General features: G+C 43.2%; 1 protein-coding gene across 1 annotated transcript in view; it reads right to left on the reverse strand.

The window, feature by feature from the left end:
• Positions 1-4,516, reverse strand: part of RASGRP3 (RAS guanyl releasing protein 3) — a 77,304-nt gene extending 72,788 nt beyond the window's left edge. Inside the window, exon 1 of the mRNA XM_089923293.1 lies at positions 3,497-4,516. The gene's annotated coding sequence lies outside the window, so the exon portion shown is untranslated. The remainder of the gene's footprint in view (positions 1-3,496) is intronic.
• Between the last annotated feature and the right edge of the window lie 1,484 nt (positions 4,517-6,000).

Consider the following 6,000-nt stretch of genomic DNA (forward strand, 5'->3'; position numbering starts at 1 on the left):
CGAGTCCCCATATAACACCCACCACAGCACACAAATTGCTAAGAACTGGAGGTAATTTCCAGTGGCTCTGGGTTAGCAGACTGTATTGCTGGCTGCTCTTGAATTGGGCTTAGGTTTAGAAGCAACAGGCAGGTGAGAAGTAGATGAAAAATTCCCTCTTCTTTTTACAAAGAGTTTGGTCTTCAAAATGTGTAATCTTGTTATAACAGCCTTGAAAAAACATTGAAGACTTTCTCAAAGACATGCCTGAATGCTCTGCTTACTAAACTTTCCTCCTGATTGACCAAAAGACCCTTCTGCTACTTACTCGGTGCTCTTTCTCATCGTCAGCCCTCATTTTGACATTTAACCGCATGGAAGAATACAGAGAGTTAAATTAAATTTTTAGAAGAGTTTGAGAAGTAGGTTTTTCTCAGGGCTCTGTCTCTGGTTGATGACCCAGGCAAGCCACAGGTTCATGGCCCACAAGTGAGAAGGTCAGTCTTCAGCTATGGGGCAGGTGGGGGGAGGAGTGTGCACCCAGACAAATGCAGGTGCAGGTAGCCTCCCAGTCAGCAGAGAAAAGCACATCTCTCCTCTCCCCCGCCCCCCACCCCCAGTCCCCTGGCCAGCGACCCTCTCTCACAGCCGGGAACAAACGGAGCAAAGAGAGGGAAGGATTGCATTGCTTCTAAGTCCTAAACAACAACAACCTTTTTGGACAACCAACCTTCCAGGTTGAGTCACACAATGAACAGGACTGACACTAGTGTTATCACCACTAAGCCAGCTGCTTGGGGTGGGGCATGGGTGGAGTGGCTGTCCTCCAAAGGAAAGGAGTGACAGGAAAAAACGAGGCAAAGGCCAGCAGGGGCAGCGAGAGCAGCGCATTCTTGGGAAATAAAAAAGCTCTCAATTGCTGTTCTGACCAATGTGAGGGCCATCAGTGAACTACTCTCACGGAGAAAAACACGCTGCCGGTCAGTGCTGCTACACAGCCTGGGCTTGGACTGTCCCAAGGGGAAACCTCACCCTTCCTGCCATGGAGAGTTCGAAAGGGCCGTAACACACATTGTGTGTCTAATTGTATTGTGCTGAAATAGTCTCATTTGCATTTCATGAGCTTTTAAGCTTCAATGTGTGAGATTAGCATATGAACTCCACTTTTATTTGTTTAATGTGTGCAGATTCTGGAGTCTGATCTCGGTGTCACTTCTGCCTGTGTCATGTATAGCTGAGTGGCTACAGTCTCTGAACTTCAGTTTCTCTAGCTATAAAACTGTAATAATTACATAAAGCACATAGACTTGCTGTGAGGATTATATGAACATAAATACACTTGTACAGCACATCATTTGGCAAAGTGCACAATAAGGGTAAGTTATAACTATTAGTGTTAATATTATGATGGTAGTAGTAGCAGAAGCCTTGAGCTCTTTTCAAGCTCCACCACTCACTAGCACTGGGACCCAGAAAAATGTTCTACAACCTCCTCATCTTTGAAATGAAGGTATTAAGTTGCACGTTCTATAATTCCTATCCTAGCATTAAAAGCTGTGGTTCTATGGACATACTATCTGCATGTAAAATAATTATCTCTGTTATTCTGATATTAATATTTTGAAAGTCAAGATATCACTGGGTTTTTCAAAATAATCTGTGGGCTTTCAAAAATGCAACACTCTTCATAATTCAAAGGGTACTCAGATTGCCATTAAGACCCTCTCAGTTTTATGGTGTGTGACTCTATGATTCTGGAGACACAATTTCACCTGAGAGTTCTTTTCCACTATCAGCCTTCAGAAAAAGGGAAACTAACTATACCAGAAGCAAACTCCCTAAAGAATGGCCCCTTGGGCAGCTGGTGCCCTGCAGTCAGACAGGGAACTCACTGGCCACGTGGCCACAGGCTGACCCGAGGACCTCACCCAGCTGGCATAAAGAGGAACAAGAGTTGCAAATATTATTTTCTCATTGGACATTCTAGGTTTTGTGAATCCTACACTTTAAGGGAAAGAAGGAGAAAAACCTCCCAATGCCAGACTAGCCAGGCATCTGAATCTGCTTCCATCCCAGATCTTTGGCTGATGTGGCAACTCAAGACCAACCATGCTGAGGGAAACTTGGATAGAACCGCGTGTCATTTTCAATCCATCCTCCATATACGAGGAGAGGTGGCAGGGGTGCAGGGAGAGCAGTGCTCCCTCCATGTTGCAGGCAGAAATTGCAAGCAAACTGTACAGCTTGAGCCTGTGTGACCATCTGTCAGTCACTTGGGGAAACAAGCACACTTCAGGGTGCCCTGGGTTTCTCACAAGCAAAATAACTGTTTGGTCAGAATTCAAATCAAAACACCACTCTCTGCCCCCCTCTTTAATGTCCAGGCAATCCAGAAAAACGAACTTGTTTGGTTACCTGCCCCCATTGGTCTGATTCAGAGGCCTGTCGCTTTCAGAGGTTCACATCATTGATGCAGGGCTCTGCCCTCTCCCTTTCCCCTTTTCCTTTCTTCTTAAACATTCTGTCTGGTGACAACCACGGAAGGACAAAAGCCTGTGAACAACAGCTTTGTTCCAGGGTTGTGCCTGCTTCACTGCTTTCCCAAGAGAAAGCTCCATGACTGCCGAATGAACCAAAGAAAGAACAAGTCCTCTCAGTTTTGGATGCCAGGACAGCCCCCAACACACACACCCTAGAGTTGATAATTGGCTTCAGACAACACTTTTATGATCCAGGTCATAAACAAGGAAGAAAGACTCTGCCCATCATAAAAACATGAACTTTCCCGTATCTAAAAGAAGGAAGACCAGAGACAACTAAAAATTTTAGCTGTAAAGTGATGAAAGTGAGTTAGAAAAGCTGTAAAGTAATGAAGATGAGAAGAAAAGAATTATAAAGTATATCTTTCAAAGAATTAGAAAGCATGCCTAAAATCTAAATATAATTGCTAATCTAAATATTTTGTTAGCTTTCTGTATTGCAGATTTTTACACATAGTTAAATGAGACAGTCTTCAAAATTGACTAGGAATGGTCCAGTCAGACATACAATTGATTCACAAGCTATTTCTCAAACAACATTTTCAATGGTTAAAAAAAAAAGTTTCAGTGATAAAACTGACTAAAATCAAATCTAGTCATCAACTCGCTTCAATAGTCTCTACTTCGTAACCTGAATCTTGGCTTTGAACCTAAACACCGTGGACCATAAAAATTCCGAATACCAGGAAATAAACTCGCTGTTTCCTAGATAGGAATCAAGCAATACACCTCACTAATCCTGAAAGTTAGAAAACAACATTGCTGAAAAGAACAGTTTCTAAAAAAAAAAAAAATCAGTAAAAAGACAAATGGTTATTAGGAACAGGAACAAATAAAATACCTCCTTTAGTGCCAGAAGGAAATAAAAATTAAAAATTGTCAGGGGCTTGCAAAACACGTGTGCACACGCACGCACACACACACACACACGCACGCACACGCACACGCACACAGAAGAAAGTTCTCCAGTTACTTACTGGGGCGGTTGGGTGCGGTATTCCTCACATCAGCACCCTGCCTGTTCAGCTGCCAAGTGCCAGAGCACTCTGCGAGCAGCTGTTTCCTTCATGCTGGGGCTCTGTGTCTTAACCAGTCACATGCACCTCCTGATAAATGCCGCTGCATGCCAGGAGGTCAGAAACTGAAGATCATTATTCTCCTAATTCACAAACCTTCTCGTAACCCTTGTGCTGGCTCAGCCCTTTCATTAGCCTGTAAAGCAGTACATTCCATAATTTGTTTTCTTTTAGTGACAAAACCCAAACAGCTGTTAGGTCACCCTGGAGAGCAGGTCACTGCAAGTGGAAAGTTGATGTGTTTGTATTGGGGAGGGCGTTGGGAGGGATGGGCTGGCAGTCCGTCTGCTCTCTTATCTCCCTCAGGTTTTCATTGGGACACGTGAACAGCAGGAAGAAGGAACCCCAGGCAGTACAGCAGGTGGCAGCAGCTCTTCTTTCCAGGTGCCCCTAGACTACATCAATCTGCCACTTACTTTGCTCCATCTTGGTTTCGTTTTCTCAGCATCCCAGCCTCCAGTTTGTTGGAAGAGCCACAGACTAAGTGGACTCTTCCGAAGAGGGCAGACTAGCAGCCTAAGGATGCTTAGGTTTAGTTTCAAAGGACAGGGCTGCTGTGCCCAGTGATGCTGAGGGCCAGATGTGTGTGGGGTTAATGAGGAATATCAAAAACGCAGCTTTATCTAAAGAGCTAATGGAAATGATTTCAGGCAGCCGAAGACCAGACTTCCGCATAGTTACCTGTTGGATTGTGTCAACATTTGGGGGCACTGTTGAAATTACCAGCCAGGGAATGAGAGTGGAAACAGAAATTATAGAAATTTACAAAGCACTTTACAGATGTGCTGCTGCCCCCTTTGGTATGCTAGGAAATGGGACCAGCCTGCTGTTTCCTGTGTTGCTCACAAAAGTGGCAAACCATCCTGAATGCTTTGTTGAATTCATGCTTCTCACCTGGGCTGCTTTTCCCAACCCCTCCACCCCCCACTTCCTATGCGTCCCTCTCTCCAAAGAAAGCCCTTAAACTATCTGACTTTGGGTGGTATCTAACCTCGGGTATCTGACCTCTTGGTGTAGTAAGAGTGACATTTCCCCAAATCAGTGCCCAAGCAGGGTAGAGTGGAGATATGACAGAGAGAGTAAGCCCTTTGGGCAAACTGAACATCCAAAAAAGATTTTAAAAGGTTAAAATGTCCCAGGGGATTTCTGAACCATAATGAGCCTGTTAAACTTTCAACTTTGATTTTTAATAAGTGAGATCTTACTCAATAGAAGAGGCTGTGTGGGCAATTTTTCATATCTGGATTTTGTCTCATAATTATTTACAGTGTTAATCAAACCAGAAGTTTCCCTCCGTACTGAAGATAGACTCTTTTTCCAAAATAACAGTAAAGGACTAAAAACCCCTCAGTCTTACCAGTCTTTCAGGGGATTCACTTGTTAACAACATGTGAGAGCCCAAAGTACAAATGAAAATTTTTTTACAAGCTTCAAAATGTATCCCTTTTTAAGGGTTCAAAGTTAGTAATAGAAATAAGACATCAACATACAATGTGCTAAAATACATGTCAGCTTCATAAACATTTTTTCCTTGTATGTTGATATGACAATCATTAATCAGAAACAGAAAAGGAGGCCTATTGAAGATTTAAAATATTACTTTGATTTATTTTTACTTTGTAACTACAGAAACTTTTGTGACCTTATGACATCCATCAGTTACTTTATTTGCAATTGACTTGTTAATTGTTCTGAGGATCTATTGCATACCACATCCTTAGCAAAAGAGAGAAACCCTTCAATAACCAATAGAAAAAAAAAACAAACTCAGGAAACGTAAACACAGAAATGCCTTTCTCCTTTTGGCAGAGAGGAAGGGATGGATCCTGAATCATACCTAGGAAGCAAACTGTCAACTGCAGACCAAGACCCGGGAACTTCCTGGGTCCAGGAATGTAATAGAAGGTTCTACAATGACACCTTCCAGCCTCATGAAGAAATGGGGAGATCCCACCTCCCTGCCCATACTGTCTACAGGTACCAATCATTTCCTTCAACTCAAAAAAAGTCGCCCTCCTCCGATCAGAGGCCATTCACCCCCTGGGTTTGTGTCTAATTTTGCAACTCCTAAATGTTTAGGATGTTTTTGCCAACAGCCGTGCCTTCATTCCCTGTCTGCTCACCCTCCTAATTATCTAAATATGCTCATGGTTTTCTATTTCCTAAAAAAAGGATCCTTTGCTTCTTTAATTCCTGCCCTAACCCACTCATTCCCTTCACAACTAAGCTTCTGGGGAAATACTCCATGTCTCCATCATCTCGCATCCCAGTTAAGTCTCAACCTGCTTACAGTCTGGCTCCTGCCATCCATTTCAGTGAAACTGCCTTCCCCAAGTCACCAAACACCAAGGCTATTGGCTCTGCTTTTATTTTACTCGACTTCTCAGCTGCATTTGACCCAACTG

This window comes from Delphinapterus leucas, chromosome 13, assembly GCF_059928025.1.
Source record: "Delphinapterus leucas isolate spDelLeu-1000000601 "Yukka" chromosome 13, BTC_Dleu_Yukka2, whole genome shotgun sequence".
Lineage (NCBI taxonomy): Eukaryota > Metazoa > Chordata > Mammalia > Artiodactyla > Monodontidae > Delphinapterus > Delphinapterus leucas.